We start from the raw sequence: 17,633 nt of genomic DNA on the forward strand, positions 1-17,633 counted from the left end.
TGTGCTGGGCTTTCTCCCACACTCACCAAATTAGATTATCCTGTGGGCCAGGGCTGGGAATTTGCACGTTACCAAGGATCCTGCAGTTTAGGGATGGCTATGGACTTCCTTCTGGCCGTGGACTCTACTGTGCTTTACTCACAATGCAGCTGGCCTGATAGGGTGCCCGTGCCCTGAGGGAGACGGCCCTCGTTCAAACAGAACCGTGACCAGGGGGCACCTGCCACAGGGCGAGTTTCTCCTCTTTGGATATGGGATCTTGAGGACACTCAGACAGGGGCCATGTGTTCTAGGGATCTACGTATAAGTGCAATACTCAGGAGACGATCTTGAATTTGAGTATCTACAGGGATGATCTGGGAGCCTTTCCCGCCAAGGGGTGAGCCGGTCTTTGACGTTGGGGGTGAGGCGACAGAGGGACGAGGGTAGGGCGAGTGTGATGGGTGAGTGGGGCTCCCAAAGCGAGGTGGAGAGGGACCCTGGGCAGGAAGCAAAAGGTTTGCCCTAGAAAACAGGAGGCAAAGCCTCAGAGAAATACTGTGAGTAATACCCGTGAGGGAGCGTCTTCCTTAGCAGCGTTCTTCCAATGCCCGTTGCTCTTGTGGCTCCCACAAAGTGTTTGAAAACCTATTTATTCCTCACATTTTAAAATGGAAGGCTAACCTATTTTATCATAAGGTTATACAGTTGGGTAATTTCTAGCACACTTTAATGTTGACGCTGTAAAATAAAATCAGTGTTATTCGCTCTTTTAAATTCATACCGGAGAAGCTAAATATTATGGAGACTCGACACATTGGTCTTTTTTCTGTTTCCATTCCAGCCCCTGCACAGAATTTACTACAACGTAATGTATTTTAACGCTTGAGAGGCTTTTTTATTGATCCCTCTGTTACAATTTTCTGGATCAGGTTTCTGTACAAAGTTAAGCTTTGAAACCTTTAAGATCTTCTGTGAATTTGATGCTATAAATGTTAAACAGTTTCCTCTGTGTTGAATTATCATGACAACTATTTTTATTTGTACTTCATTGCTCAAAACAACAAATACATTATGCATTTTGATAAATAATTATGAAACGTGGGAAGCACAATTTTATTGGAAGCATATATCTGAAATGAGAAGGGGACTTTTCCCTTCTATTAACTCCTGAATATTTCTTATTGTCTAAAAGAGATAGAGTCCAGGATCAGTTTTATTCCTTTTTTTCCCCCGTTAGTCATACTTGCAAACACTGAAAAACTTTGTTCACATAAGTGGTGGGAAAGGACAGTTTCCTTATAGCAACATCACTCAATTCTTTAAACTCTTCCGGGGTATTTGCCAAAAAATCATATGGCGATCTATCATCAAAAATTATTTTTAATGATCTACTAACTGACAACTCCATCAGATCCTTCTTCAATTTTGTTGAAAGCAAAGAGTTGAAAAGGATTTGTAACCCAATCATTAGAATCATTCACTTTCTCAACACTAACAGCTAGATTCTGAATCACCCCTTTGTTTGGAGTCCCGGATTGTCTGTAGCCTGGGGGACTGCACCACAGTAAGATTCAGGGACTGGGTGAGAGGTAGGCCTTTCTTTTGTAAAAGGGGACAAGAGGCAGCTCTCAAAGGGAGGTTGGAGAGGGGACCAGCTGGGGCATCCGTCCCTTTGTGTTTGTGGAGTCCTGCAGGAAGGACACCCTGAAGTTGTGCCCCCCTCCCCCCACCAAAGGAGAACCAGCCTGGTCTCAGACAGCAGTTTTAGAATCATCTAGAGGGGAGCCGACAATCCGGAAACTATTCCTTTAAAACCATTCATGCCAAAGTCACCCTTAACAGAATTTCGTGGCAAAGCTATGAGAGTAATAACAGATTCAGACGAGAATCATCAGCAGAGGCCAGAAGTGCTGGGGTATAGTCCGATGAGGAACGGGGCAGCTACAGGATCTCAACATGTTTCTCCGTAAAACACGGATTAATTACTCATTAATTTCCAAATACAAAATACTTGTAAATAAATTAACTTTACCATGGAGACGCTAGCAGATGTTCCGTATGGACAGACACTATATATGGGTGGGTACCGACCGAGAGGATGCACTGAGAAAAACATACTAGCGTTTTCTGCTAGTTCTGCCTAAAAAAGCAAAACCTGCATCTAATCGTGGGGAAACACGTTGAGATTGATACACCCAAACTGAGGAATGTTCTGCAGAGTAACTGGCCTGTATTCTTCAAAAATGTCCAGCCACGGAAAGCGAGAGAATTTGACAGCTAAATGCCACATGTGGCTGGGGTTGGAGCTGACCTGTAAAGGACCTTACTGGGATAATTCGTGAAATGCTAGGGAAATCTGCAGATCAGAAGCTATGGTTTCATGGCTGTATCTGGCTATGTAAGGCAACATAAGCTAGAATATTAAGGGGTAATGGGGTATCATCTCTGCAAGTTACTTTAACATTTTTTCTTTTAATGTTTATTTATTTTTGAGAGAGAGAGAGACGGAGTGCAAGCAGGGGACAGGCAGAGAGGGAGAGAAACACAGAATCTGAAGTAGGCGCCAGGCTCCGAGCTGTCAGCACAGAGCCCGACACGGGGCTCAAAGTCAGGAACCGTGAGATCATGACCTGAGCCAAAGTTGGACACGCAACCGACGGAGCCACTCAGGCGCCCCTGCAAGGTACTTTTAAATGGCTCAGGAAAACAAATATAAGTATACATATTAAGAGGGTAATAAGGGAGAGGCGCCTGGGTGGCTCTGTCGGTTGAGGGTCAGACTTCGGCTCAGGTCATGATCTCACAGTTTGTGGGTTTGAGCCCGTGTCGGGCTCTGTGCTGACAGCTCAGAGCCAGGAGCCTGCTTCACATTCTGCGTCTCCCTCTCTCTCTGCCCCTCCCCTGCTCACGCTCTGTCTCTCTCTCAAAAATAAACATTTAAAAACATTTAAAAAGAGGATAATAAGGGAAATATGAAGAGTCTGAGTGAAGAGTACACAGGAACTCGTGCTATTACTGAAGTTTTTCTGAATGTGGCTCAGTCAGTTAAGCGCTTGACTCTTGATTTCCGCTCAGGTCATAATCTCGTGGTTCTGTGCTGACATTACAGAGCCTGTTTGGGATTCTCTCTCTCCCTGTCTCTCTATGCCTCTCCCCCCTCTTGTGCTCGACCTCTTTCTCCCCTAAATAAATAAATAAACATTAAATAAAAAAGAATGAGAAGGTCCTCACTTTGTAATACTAATAAAAACATGGAGAGATATGTGAGTGACTGTCAAAGAAGGGAATGGAGAAGTTCCTTGGCAGCCAGATAATGAGCTTTTTTTTATGTTTATGCAAAGGGGGGGGGTGGATGAAGGAAGGTTGAGTAACACTACCACAGACAAGAGAGGGAAACCCCCAAATCTGAGACAGGCATAAGAAGACACATAAGGATAGGCCATGGCATCTGATGTTCAAATTTGGTACTTTTCATTGAGAAAAATGATGACGACTCTTGTTCAGTGTAGCCAAGGGGATAACCCCTGTACCGGGCAAGACTGGATTCTTCTCGCCTGTGTTGAACCACATATGATCCCATCTCCTTTGGGCTCTTGCATGCTGGGATACGTATCTCTCAATTCAAGGTCCTTACTGTGAAATATTTGCCTTCAAGTCTCGATCAGTTGGTTTCTGCTACAGGCTTTGCTTCCCTCCCACTGACTTGGCAGATGATGGCTACTGTTGTGTCACGTTGTAGATCTGCTTCCAGCTGGCGCCCCCGTCTCTGTCCAGATCCTTGACCTAAGTATTTTCCCCCCAACAAGTACTTGGAATGGTTATTGTTTAAGGAGGAGAAGGCAAACTGGCCTTACCTCACCAACTGGTTGGCAATGGGCCTCTTGGAGTCCTCCATTAAGCAGGATCTGGAAGCCATTTTGGGGCTCAGCGGAAGCCATTTTGGGGCTCAGCGGTTGAGAGTGCCATGATGGAATAGTGAGGTTTGCTACAGTCCTGGGAACAATGATGATAAAATGCTTGGTATACGGCGGCAAGCAGCCTCTGTGGTGGCCCTTAGGCATCCCCTTCTTGGTATTCTTCCCGTCGAGTGTAGGCAAGACTTAGTGACTTGCTTGGAATCAACAGAATACAGAAAAAGTGAAAGCATGTCACCTCTGTGATTAGGTTTCAAAAGACTGTGACTTCCATCTTGCTAGCAGATTCTCTCTCTCTCTCTCTCTCCATGGCTTTCATGAAGCAAGCTGCCTTTTTGGAGAGGCTCACGTAACAAGGAACGGAGAGTGGCCTCCAGACAATAGCTGTCAAGAAACTGATGCTCTCAGTCCAACATTCCTTGAGGAACGGAGTCCTGCCTTCAGATGAGACCCCAGCCCGGCTGGATGCCTCGAGGGTATATAGCCATGCCAGACAGCCTGAAGTCGAGGGTCCAGCTCAGCGTGCTCGATTCCTGACCCACACACGCTGTACAATAATTTGTTACGCAGTAATAGATAAAGAACATACCATGTATTTGCCATCCTCTGTTTCACCACTTCATATGCACCTTATTGTAGTACAAAAAATAGTAGGAGCGGCACCACACATTTAGCAAGCAGCAAGAAACTATAGGCAAATTTAAAGAAGATAAAGTTACCAGGATCAATCACAAGAACTCAAGACACAGAAATCAGATGCCAGTTAGTGGCAAACAGTCCTGGAGAACTTAGCCAACTTTGAGTTCAACTGGTTTTGATGCTCGGTCCAGTGTAGTTCTTGAATTTTTATTTTATTTTATTTTATTTGTATTTGTATTTATTCTTGGGGGGAAGAGTGCAAGCCGGGGAGAGGCACAGAGAGGGGGACAGAGGATCTGAAGCGGGCTCTGCACTAACAGGCTGACAGCAGCGAGCCCGATGCTCACGAACCGTGAGATGGTGACCCGGGCCAGAGTCGAATGCGCAACCGACTGAGCTGCCCACGTGGGCCCTTAAGTCTTTGCTGCTCCTATCCGAGCACTCCAGCATGATTCCTTGTTTCTCTCTCTTCTCCCCCCAAACATAGGTTTCATAAGGACAGGGACTCTGTCCATTCATGTTATATTGCCCACGTCTGGCATAGTACCTGGTACATACTAGGCTTCACTAAGTATTTATTGAATGAATAAATATGTTTCAGAGAATGTCAACAGGTCACAAAAGTTTGCCACACGTTTAAAAAACAAAAAGAACCAGAAATGGTTACAAAAAAGATTTGTGTGTGTGTGTGCAAAAAGGGGGCAAGTCTTCCTATCTGGCCAATTCACTCATTTAGGGCATCTAATTCCCTGATAATCTCAGTTAAGTGGGGCATCACTGTAGTAAGTACCATTAATTATTCATTGCTAACACAGTGTTCAAGGTCAAATGAAATCTGATGGAAAATCTCTTCACTGTGGCAAAAAAAAAAAAAAAAAAAAAAATCACTTGCTGATTGTTATCACAACTTTTGCTGCCGCTGTATAGAACTTATCTCCTTCCAGCATGTTCAGGAGGGACAGGAGCCACTAAATTCATTTTATGGAAAATAAGTCAATTTCATTTACCCGATTGCACATTTCTCTGCTGTTAGGAATTTCCTTAATTTGTAAATAATATTATTTTTGTTTTGAACTATTAATTTTTTAAAGGAATTTTCTTTTTTAAGTTTTGTTTTATTTACTTTGAGGGAGAGAGAGAGAGAGAGCATGAGCAGGGGGGAGAGGGGAGAGAGAGAGGATCCCAAGCAGGTTCTGTGTGGCAGTGAAGAACCCAACACAGGACTTGAACCCACAACCTGCGAGATCATGACCTGACCTGAAATCAAGAGTCAGATGCTTAACTGACTGAGCCACCCAGGCACTCCTGTTCTGAACTACGAGAAAGAGAGAGAAGGAAATAAGCTATGGTAGGATAGAGGCAGAATAAAAGAAAAACAAACAAGATGATTTATGTGAAAGAGAAACCTGGAGAGCAAATATCACCAAGCTTTGGAGATCAACCCCTCGACTGCCAAGTGTTAAGTTACCTGGGAACAAATCCACAACTTACACTAAAGCGATTAATTTAGCATTTGCTTAGCTGGCAAAATGGCAAATGGGTGTTGATGCTTTTACTCAGGAAGAACCAGAAATGCCACTGAGGCTTGTCTGGTTGTTCTGTGTTAAGAAGGATTCTGAGGCCTAGCGTGGGAGCACCCTAACTGACTAAACGAGGGCACAGAGCCTAGAATGAATGTATTAATCAGTGAGTTTATGAGCCTTAGATTTCTCTAATGTAATACAGTTAGTCAATTTCAGGGTCATATGTAACTCAGTGGAATCCAATTATGATTTATTTTCTGTATTGCAAGAGTATGACCAGACATGTCTCTAGATTTAAGGAACTTTCAGAAAAAAAAAAAAAAAAAATTCTCTGCTCTTCTAGCCTAGACTTGGTTTACACTTACCTTCAACAGGTTATTTTAGCTTAGGGAAGGATTTCAGGCTCTGAAATGCTATCAGGTTACCCATGAGTGAAAAACAAAGCCCATAAAAAAAAAAAAAAATAAATCATTTTTCAAAGATGACAGAATCCACTGATGCCTCTGGCTTACGTGTTTGTATTTCACCATAAAGCAAGAACTATATGTCCGCTGGTGATGTGCTTTAATCTTAAAATAAATAAGACCCGTTGGCACAGAAACTGGGAGTAGGGTGGTCAGAGGGTAAACAGTACGGCCAGCACTTTCTTCTCACGTTGTACACGATTTCCTTGGGGGCTCCAGCCCCTTTGCTAACCTCGATTAGCACACCAAGCCTTTAAAAAAACGTATATTAAGACCCAAGGAGGGGCGCCCGGGTGGCTCAGTTGGTCGAGCCTCTGACTTCAGCTCAGGTCACAGTCTCACGGTTCGTGACCCGGAGCCCAGTGTCTGGCTCGTTTCTGTCAGCGCAGAGCCCTCTTCGGATCCTCTCTCTGCCCTCCCTCACTTGCGCTCTCTCAAAAATAAACATTAAAAAAAAAAAAAAAAAGACAAAGGAGCTGAAAACACTTTACAACACGGTCATCGAACTTGGAATATGTAGATCGCGTAGACAGTGAGTATTTTTAGACACCCTCAGCCTGCAAAACCCTTTTTTTTCGCACTCACTATGACACCTGCCACCCTGACGGCAGGACCACAGATTCCTTCCATTTGGCGGCTGGATACTCGGTCTGCATGTAGCTTTCTGCACAGCGTCCACTAGATTCACCAGCTGCATGCAGCTGCCTTCTCCTTCCCCTCAAATGTAAGGTGTGGAGCAAATACCTTCTCCAAGGACCCACCGTCTCTTTATCACCGGATACTAGTTCCCCATCATGCTGGTCTTGCGTCCATCCATTCATTTGCTTACAGGTAAGTTTAATAAGAATGTACTGAGAGCCTCGTCATGCCAGCTGGGTGCTAAAGTTAGAAAGGTAAAGAGGAGGGGCGTCTGGGTGGCTCAATGGGTTAAGCGGCCGACTTCGGCTCAGGTCATGATCTCACACAGGTTGTGGGTTCGAGGCCCGCGTCGGGCTCTGTGCGGACCGCTCGGAGCCTGGAGCCTGTTTCAGATTCTGTGTCTCCCTCTCTCTGACCCTCCCCTGTCCATGCTCTGTCTCTCCCTGTCTCAAAAATACATAAAACGTTAAAAAAAATTAAAAACAAAAAAAAGAAAGGTAAAGAGGAGACCAGGTGTATGTGCATGAAACACTGTAGTGAGAAAGACCGAACGTAAACAGGTAAACACATAACGATAAATTGTGTGTTACAAAGGAAATAAATAAGAGACTGAGAAACAGAAAAATCGGGGAGGGATTTCTGGTTTCTGTTAAAAAATAGTAAGACACTAAAAAACAAACAAAAAACATGGTTGCCTGGACAGGAAGGGATGAGAATTCTGTGGAGGCCAGAAATGACCAGAAAGCAAAATGATCAGGGGAGAGGTAACTCTGGAGTTGGCATTTGCTGTGGGGTAAATCTTGTCTCCAGCAGCCTAAATCCTGGGTTTTAATTAGCCACATTTAGGGGACAAGAGGCAGGACATAAGATTGGATTGATGAACCTTTACATAAATCCGGAAACAAAAGGTCAACAGTCCTAGTGAGTGAACTAAAAAAACAAAACAAAACAAAACAAAACAAAACACACCAAACCCTTGCCATGGAGGACACTGGGGGTATAATGTCGGACTCAACCTTTGGGTGAAGAAAAAAGAGAACAGAATTCCTTGAGAATTCCTTATCATAAACCCATGGTAAAGGCAATTGGCAGGTTTGGGATTGGATCCACACTATTAACAGAGGACCTCAGATTGGATCCACACAATTAACAGAGGACCTCATACCAAAAATGGAACTTTAGGGGTAAGGTGGTGGGTAGAAGGAAAATCTCAAATCTGTGTAGAAACACAATCTGGTTTCAACCCAATTCTCAGAAAATATCCGGAAATAACATTTACAATCAAAACCACTACAACATTAGGAAACAAAGTTGCCATAAATAAGAGGAGAAACAAAATAAAATTCCCAAGCTGGTGGAGAGGACAAGATGTGATTAAGAAAGTTTCCCCCCACCCCCGCCCCCATCTGAAGTGGAATGTGTTCAACTGAAAGCTTAAAAGATCATAGGAATAAGCCCAAATATATCAGTAGTCACAATCAAATAAATAAAAAAGAAACTGAACATTTCAGGAAGAAATCAGACCTTATTAGGTGACACCAAAACAGTCCAGCAATACAAAAAGATTGAAAATGAAAGGGTGACTAACCTAAAGAAATATGGGAGCCTGTACTTGTAGAAATAACGCTTCCAGGGATAAAGAGGGTCACTATATTTTGACAAAAGTTTCAATTCATAAGAAAGAAACAAGAATTCTAAACTTATGTTTCCAATAATATAACTTCAAAATATCTAAAGCAAGAGGTTCAAGACCACAAAGATAAATGAATAAGTCCCCTACTACAGTGAGTAAAAACTTAAAAAAAAATTCTTTTAAGTTCATTCATTTTGAAAGAGACAGAGACAGTGCAATGGGGTAGGAGCAGAGACAGAGGGAGAGAGAGAGAATCCCAGTGCAGAGCTTGATGCTGGGGCTCGAACTCACGAAACCATGAGATCATAACCAGAGTGGAAACCAACAGTCAAGGCTTAACTGACTGAGCCACCCAGGTGCCCCAGGGAGTAAAAATATTTACTTATTTTTGAGAGAGAGAGAGAGAGAAATTAAAAAAAAAGGTTTTTTGGATATTTACTTATTTTTGAGAGAGAGAGAGAGAGAGTGTGCATGGTGCACGAGTGGGGGAGGGGCAGAGAGCGAGGGGGAGACACAGAATCCGAAACGGGCTCCAGCCTCCGAGCTGTCAGCACAGAGCCTGACACGGGGCTGGAACTCACGAGCCGTGAGATCACGACCGGAGCCGAAGTCAGACGCTCAACCGAGCCACCCAGACGCCCCAAAACTTCTTAATCAATAATTGATAAAGGTAGATAGTAGAAATAAAAAATATAATAAAGGAATTTCAAACATGCATATAGAATAGCGGAGACTACTCTGGTGAACACACAGAGTATTAGTACTAGCGACTAGAAGAAGCCTTTCTTTGTGCTCATACAGGCAACATATGTAACATTTGGCTGTGTGCTGGGGCCCAGAGCAAGTATCAACACATTCCAAGCTGTTGGTATCATACAGACAATAGCGTGCTGGTAAACTACCTCTGTGTGTGTGTGTGGGGGGGGGGGGGGGGGGGGGGGGGAGAGGGGCGGGGGAGGGGCCCTGCTTTGTAATGTTTCCAGATTTCTGTCGTATAGATAGTCCCACTACAGCTGATTTCAGGCTATCAATGTGTTAACAACAGGTCTGAAAAATTCCTGAATCTCTAACAATCACATCTTGTGTTGTCACTGCAAGTTGGCTGCAGCACTGTCTATGAAAAGTAAAGCCACAGGGCATCCGGGTGGCCCTGTTAGTTAAGTGTCCAACGCTCCATCTCAGTTCAGGTCTTGATCTCAGGGTCGTGAGTTTGTTCCCGGCATTGGGCTCCACACCGGGCATGGAGTCTACTTATATTAAAAAAAAAAAAAAAAAAAAAAAAAAGCTGGGACGCCTGGGTGACTCAGTTGGCTAAGCGTCTAATTTCGGCTCGGGTCATGATGCCATGGTCTGCGAGATAGAGCCCTGCATCAGGCTCTGCACTGGCAGTGCAGAGCCTGCTTGGGATTCTCTCTCTCTTCCTCTCTCTGCCCCTCCCTGACTTGCACTTTCTCTCTCTCTCAAAATAAATAAATAAACTTAAAAAAAAAAAAGTAAAGTTAGCGGTTAATAACAAAAGTGTAACCCTTCATTCATTTAGATATTAAAAACCCACTTCTCAATGGTGCATATGTCAAAGAAGAAAAGACAAGGGGCATTCAAGCGGACTGATAATGAAAATACTGCATGTGAAACTTGTATGATGCAGCTAAAGTATTCTTTGTAGCTTTATATGACATCTTTGCAGCCTTCGACGATTCTATTTAAAAATAGGAAAGGCTGCAAACAGATGAACTAACACACACCTTAGAAAAAACAACACAAACAAAAACAGAAAAAAGCCAGAGAAAGTTGAGTGAGGGACATAATAACAAAAAGACAGACACTAATGAATGGTAACACAAATATACAATAGAGATGATGGCCACACACAGATATTGGTTGACTTACTAAGTGATATAACTGAGAGTCTCTTACAAGATGGATAAATTAAAAAGAAACCCCAAACAAAACAATTATAAGGGGGAAATGATGAATGCAAGAAAAAATGAAAATATGAGACTTGTGTGAATAATTTCAGGTCAATAAATTGTAAAAGTTCAGGTGAGATGGATGTGTTCTTAGAAAAGTATAAATTACCCAAATGGACCCAAGAAACAAAAAAATGTGACTGGTGCCACGCATGAGTAATCTACAAACCTCCCTACCGCTCCGTGACTTAAATAAGTACGTGTTATTGCTCACAAGTCCATGGGTTAGCTGAGTTGTTCCTGTGGTCTTGGCTAGGCTTACTCATACGTCTTTGGCCAGCTGCAGACTGGGTAGGTATGGCTACCAATTGAGGTTGAACTCTCTTTCACACATGTTTTAAGGGCAGCTGGCTGCAGGATGGTATGGTGTGGCCTCAGGTGAGACATCGGAACTGCCCTCCACATGGCCCCTCATCCTCTGACAGGCTTGGCTGAGCTTGTTCATGGGCAGGGTTCTGAGAGAGCGAGCAGACTTGCAAAAGGTCTCTAACACCTGTATTTGAAAACAGTACAGTAGAAGAACTGTATTCTGTTGGCTAAGAAGCTCACAAAGGCCAGCCCAGATTCTAAAGGTGAGGATATAGGTACTTTCTGTTTGGTGACAGGCCGTAGACATAGAGAAAAATGAAGGATTGTGGCCATTTTTGTAATCTATCGTATCCTAACATCATCAAAGAGGTTGATTCAGTTAAAAAGTCTTCTCCCCTGGGCACTTGGGTGGCTCAGTCAGGTAAACGTCTGATTGTTGACTTTGGCTCAGGTAATGATCTCATGGTCATGGAATCGAGCCCCATGTCAGGCTCTGTGCCGAACGTGAAACCTGCCTACGATTCTCTCTCAATCTCCCTCTGCCCCTCCCTCGCTTGCGTGTGCATGTGCGTGGGCAACTTCTTTCTTTCTCTCTCTCTCTCTCAAAAAAAAAAAAAGGACTTCTCCCCCAACACATCCACTCATACGGGATCTCTTCAAAAACAGGGAAAGAGAGACCACCCCACAACTCATTTTTACGAGGCTTGTAAAACCCAGACACCAAAATTAGACAAGAACAGTGTGAGAGAAGAAAAGTAATAGCCCAAATGCACTGAGGATCATAAACACAATTCTAAGCGGAATGTAAGGAAACAAAATCTGTCAACATATAAAAAGAAATAACGTATCACAATCAAGGAGAGCACGTTTGGTTCACCCTTGGAAAGTGTACTAAATCACTAAGTCAACAAAACATAGGAAATAAATTCACCCGGTTAAAAAGCATTAAACACAATTCAGCAAACATTTATGGTAAAAATGCACGGTAAATTTTAAGACTAGAAGGCAACTTTCTTAATTATAAATTTTTTTTAACGTTTTTATTTATTTTTGAGACAGAAAGAGACAGAGCATGAACGGGGGAGGGGCAGAGAGAGAGGGAGACACAGAATCGGAAGCAGGCTCCAGGCTCTGAGCCATCAGCCCAGAGCCCGACGCGGGGCTCGAACTCACGGACCGTGAGATCGTGACCTGAGCTGAATTCGAATGCTTAACCGACTGAGCCACCCAGGCGCCCCAACAACTTTCTTAATTAAAAAGAAACACACACACACACACACACACACACACACACACAACAAAACCCCCACAATATCTGCATAAACCTTTAACTGAACATCAGACTCAAAGTTGAAATGTTAAAAAACATTTCTTTTAGGGATGCCAGGGTGGCTCAGTTGGTTGAGCGTCCAACTCTTGATTGTGGCTCAGGTCATGATCCCAGGGTTGTGGGACGTGGAGCCTGCTAAGATTTTCTCTCTCTCTCTCTCCTTCTCTCTCTGCCCCTCTCCCCTGCTTACACATGCTCTCTCTCCCAAAACAAAACAAAACAAAACAAAACAAAACAAGAGAAAACACAAAGCATTTCTTTTGGAACCAAAATCAAGAAAAGAAAGTTATTTTTTTCAACAATGTTTTGGAGGTTCTAGCTTATGAAATAACGTAAGAAAAGTAAATGAGGGTCTAAATATTAGAAAGGAAGAAACCAAACTCACATCATCTACTGATGACCAAAAAAGTCTGTATAGAAAGAAAACACATAAATAGTCCACAAGTAGCTTAATATGAGAATTGAACAAGTTTGTGGAATATATCTCTATAAAATTAATGACATCTCTCTGCACTAGCAAAAAACAGGAAATACAACTAAGATTCTATGTATAATAGCAACATTATCTGTCTCAGAAACAAATGTAATGAAAAACGTTTAAGATCTGGCAGAGATATATAAAAAGCATTTAACAGAATGACCCAAATAAAAGCACTGAATGACTTAAGTAAACGCAGAGTTAACTCCCATTTATGGAGAGAAAGACTCGATAGTTAAAAAATGTCAATTCTTCTCAAATTAATGTGTAGACATAAAGTAATTCCAATGAAAATCTCAGAACAAGCTCTTTGTGTTTTAAGTTGCACTTGACAGGCTGTTTCAAAAATTTTTATAGAAAAGCAAAAATTGGCAAGACACTCCTTAAGAAATAAGTTAGTAAAGGCAACTTGCCATAACACATGTTAAGACTACACGAAATAGGGGAGCCTGGGTGGCTCAGTCACCTGAGCGTCCAACTCTTTGCTTTAGCTCAGGTCATGGTCTCATGTTTTGTGAGATCGAGCCCCAAGTGGGGCTGCACGCTGACAGGATGCTTGGTATTCTCTCTCTCTCTCTCTCTCTCTCTCTCTCTCTCTCTCCCTCTCTTTCTACCTTTTCCCTGTTTGGGCTCTCTTTCTCTTAAAAAAAAAAAAAAGGACTATACAAAATAAAGCAGGGTAGTGACTGGCTCAGGGATTGGCTAACAGACCACAGAAACAAGAGTTTCACCTGGGATTAGTGGGAGAAAACTGGACAATTCGATAATTAATGCTAGAACACTTAGCTATCCATACAGAAAAAGATAATCGAGTCCCTTTTCCACAACTTTCAAAGTCAATTCCAGATGCATCAAGGGCTTAAATGTGAGACACAAAACTTTAAAACTTTTAGGAAGAAATACACAAGTTTAACTCCACGCCCTTGGACGTAGAGAATGATTTATTAAACAAGAAACAAAACTTGTTTCTTGTTTAAAAAAGCACAAACTATCAATCTGACTCATTAAAATGAAGAATTTTTGCTCACTCAATGATTCTGTAAAGAAGGTGAAAAGATAAACCAAAAACTGAGAGAAGGTATTTGCAATACCGAGAACAGCAAAAAGGATTGATATGTAAAATACTAAGGAAAAACAGAACTCACTTTGATACGTTTGCTACGTTAATCACAGAAGGCATCTGTGAGGTGGTGACCAGGAAGCAGAGATCACAGGATGAGAAGGAAGATAAGGGAGGAGGAGCATTCCAGCCAGAGGAAAGGCTAAGTTCACAGGCTGGGAAGTGTAGGAAGGAGACCAGTGTGGCTGGAAAGCAGAGGAGAGAGGGGGAGGAGATGGGCTCAGAAGGGTAGGCACAGGCCAGAGCAAACAGGTTGGTAAAGGGGAGGGCAGGAAAGATTTCACTGAACACACCTGGCTGCTTTGTGAAGCGTGGGTGTAGGTCTACCTTGCTTGTGGGGAGAACATGGGGCCTCCAGAATCTCACAGAGGATCTGACAAAGAGCCCCAGAGAGGCAGCTATGAGGTCTGGGTGAAGACCATACATTTGGAGCCATATTACCTGGGTTCCTGTCCTCGATCTGCTCCTTACATGCCCCTTGACCTTGGGTAAATTAGGATTTCCGTGCCTCAGTCTCCCAGTCTGTGAAAATGGGTTATACCCGTGCTCCTTAGGCTTTCTTAATCTCTTCCATACCTTGAACCCCGTGGCGGTCTGGCGTGGTCTGTGGATCCCTTCTTGGAAAAAAAATGTCTTTCTAAAAGCATAGAATAAAATACACAGGATTCCAAAGGAAACCAAATATGCCAAAATATTGTTATCAAAATATTTAAGCAGATATTTTTAAAATTTAAAAAATTAAATCCCATTCATCCAAGCAGAAAGACGGAGAATTCTAACCACTAAGCCTTTGGACATCTGTGGATCCTTGCGTTAGTCTGTTTAGGCTGCTAGAACGGAATACTCGGGACCGGTTGGCTTCTCAACAACGGTGTATTTCTCACAGTTCTGGAGACGGGAAGTCCAAGACTGAGGTGCCAGCAGATGTGGTGTCTGGTGAGGACCCGCTTCCTGGAACACAGAGAGCTGTCTTCTCAACGTCCTTACTGGGAGGCAGGAGTGTAGGGTCTCTGTGGGGTCTCTTTCATAAGGACGCTAATCCCATTCAGGAAGGCTCCACCATCTTGATGACCTCCTCTCCTAAAGCTCTCACCTCCTACTGCCATCAAATTGGGGATTAGGTTACAACACCTGAATTTTGCGGGGGGGGGGGGGGCACAAATATTGAGTCTCTAGCACCACGGTTCTCGAGAAAGCACTTCCACTAACACGTGGCCCAGAGCAACTCTAGTTATTGTTGTTGCGGTCACTGCCATTATTTCGAGAGGTGGGATGGGTAACAGTGAGGATTTTCTACGACACCAGGGCAGACAGCTCTACCACTTTCTAGCTCTGTGACCCGGCCCCCCGCCCCGAGCCTTGAAAAACCATGGCGTCTCTTCTAGAAACATTGATGGGAGGGCTATGGGAGGGAAGGGAAGCAGAGCAAGAAAATAGCTTCAGGACAGGTCCTGCCAGCGCTTCAGCCCAACACAATCACTATTTGTCAACTATAACTGCTCGTTCTCTGGGTTTTATTGTTCGTTGAGGGCTGAGTGTGACATCCTTAATTAGAGTCAGGGGTTGGACGCCCAAGGAAGAGGCATGGAGAACATGTGAAATTCTGAACCTAAAATAAAACTCTTCAAACAGATTATTTTTGTAAGAATAAAGCTTTATGTGCTCGTTGGGGGGGGGGGGGAATCTTCTCTTTAAAAAAAATTTTGAGCCCGTGAAGTTTCTTTTGAACCCAATGGTCCCATAATTCACAGGTTTCCTGCGGCCTTGCAAAAAGCAGGCTTCTTGGGTTCTACTAGCTATTTGCACTTATACTGTGAAATACTGTATAATTATAATACGAAATATTTTCCTACCTGCTATCTCATTACTTTGCTTCATCCCATAGGGCTTTGGAGCATGTATGGTCACCTTTTGCCCGAGTTAGCCAGCGGAGGGTAATTTTGCAAGCGATCTACACATTTCTTTGCCGCGAGACTTCTCAGAGCTTCTACACATGAATGTGCCCTGGGAATCCCAGTCAGGGGAGGTCAGCATGTCTCCAACTTGTGTGTCCCACTTTCCAGCAGTATCACGAAAGTCGGGGTGATACGACAGGGCTGAATCTACAGCGGGGACTGAGTTGCCTTAGAAAGACCCCACGGCTTTGAAAAAGACCATCTTGTTTGCCTTACTCATCTTGCGATTGTTCTGAAGACTGAAACGTCATTCCCAGGCGGCATGTGCGGGCTTCGGATCCATCTGCCAGGTCCTGGGTCTTCTCAAACAGCTCAGGACAGATTTCCCTCTTCCAAGGTCTGCCTCCGTGGCTGTGCCCAGGGGCCAGCTCTTAGCTCTTTCTGCTTTCTTCCCGGTTCGTCTTTGACCCCACTCGGCCCCCCCTCCCACAGAGGTGCTGTTTGCTGGGATCGTCCGCCTAAACCAGGTGGTCTGAAGGAAAAGCTGACCGGCCAGCCCTGTGGAACAAGGCATGTGGGTGTTAACGTGAGTCATGAGGGGCTGCAGAACATCTGGGCTGTCAGCAACCCAAGGCTCTATCTCTGCGGAACATGAAAGGAAGCGGCCGCAGAACACTTCCCAGATGGGGGAGTTGGCCGGGTGGATCAGGCAGCAGATGAAGAGAATTCTTACTTGGTTTCCCTGCCGAGTGGGTGTCAGCCTGCTTCCCGCTTGCTCAAAGCAAGAAGTCAGGATTTGGAGAACCATCTCTTCATCCATCTGGCCGGCTTTAACCGAGCATCTAGAGCAGTGGGTCTCAAGCAGGGATGGGGGTGTCCCCAGGGGACACGTGGCAATGTCTGGAGACATTTCTGGTTGTGGCAACGGCGGGCGTGGGGGAGTGGGTGGCGAGCGGGTAACACTTCTGGCGTCTAGCAGGTAGAGGCCAGCAAAGCTGCTAAACATCTTACAATGCGCAGGGCAGTTCCCACAACGAGGGGCGATCTGACCTCAAACAGTCAGGAGCGGCACCAGGGCCGAAGTGGAGGAGTCCCGCTCCAGAGCACCGTGAGTAACCACACGGGTGCTGGGGTCGGAAATGCCAGGGTTCAAATCCTGACTTCTTCACCTAATGCCTGTGTCGCCTCGGCAGATCACTTAATTCTTTCCTTTGGGAAAGGAAGCTACGAATACCTATCCGGTAAAGCGCTGGCACGTGAGACGCTAAGATTTTTACCATTATGACCCTGTAAAAGGCACTAAAAGACAGGGAGTTGACAGACACAGAGAGAACCTGACGTGCCCGGCACTGTCGCATGTGGAAGAGATGGTGAGGCGAGTTTGCAGAAGAGAAAGAGTACAGAGACGTGGTCCTCAGTCCCACAGCATCTAGAGCCTTGTTGTCCAATAGGACTTGCGGCAATGGTGCAAATGTTCCGTGTCTGTTCTCTCTGATATGCTAGCTGCTAGCCACGTGTGGCTTAAGCCCCTGAAATTGTGCTACTACAATCAGGGAACTGAAATTTCTTTTTTCCTAATGTTTATTTTTGAGAGAGACAGAGACAGAGAGAGAGAGAGAGAGAGAGAGAGAGAGAGTGTGCCTGTGTGCAAGCAGGGGAGGGGCAGAGAGAGAGAGGGAGACAGAGGATCTGAAGCGGGCTCCCACTGACTGCAAAGAGCCCAGCGCAGGGCTCCGA

At 44.3% G+C, this 17,633-nt stretch overlaps 1 long non-coding RNA gene across 1 annotated transcript in view; it reads right to left on the reverse strand.

The window, feature by feature from the left end:
- The window catches only part of LOC123605835, a 108,468-nt gene that overhangs the window by 69,380 nt on the left and 21,455 nt on the right, over window positions 1–17,633 (reverse strand). The gene's annotated exons all lie outside the window — the stretch shown is intronic.

This window comes from Leopardus geoffroyi, chromosome A2 (genome assembly GCF_018350155.1).
Source record: "Leopardus geoffroyi isolate Oge1 chromosome A2, O.geoffroyi_Oge1_pat1.0, whole genome shotgun sequence".
In the NCBI taxonomy this organism is placed as follows: domain Eukaryota; kingdom Metazoa; phylum Chordata; class Mammalia; order Carnivora; family Felidae; genus Leopardus; species Leopardus geoffroyi.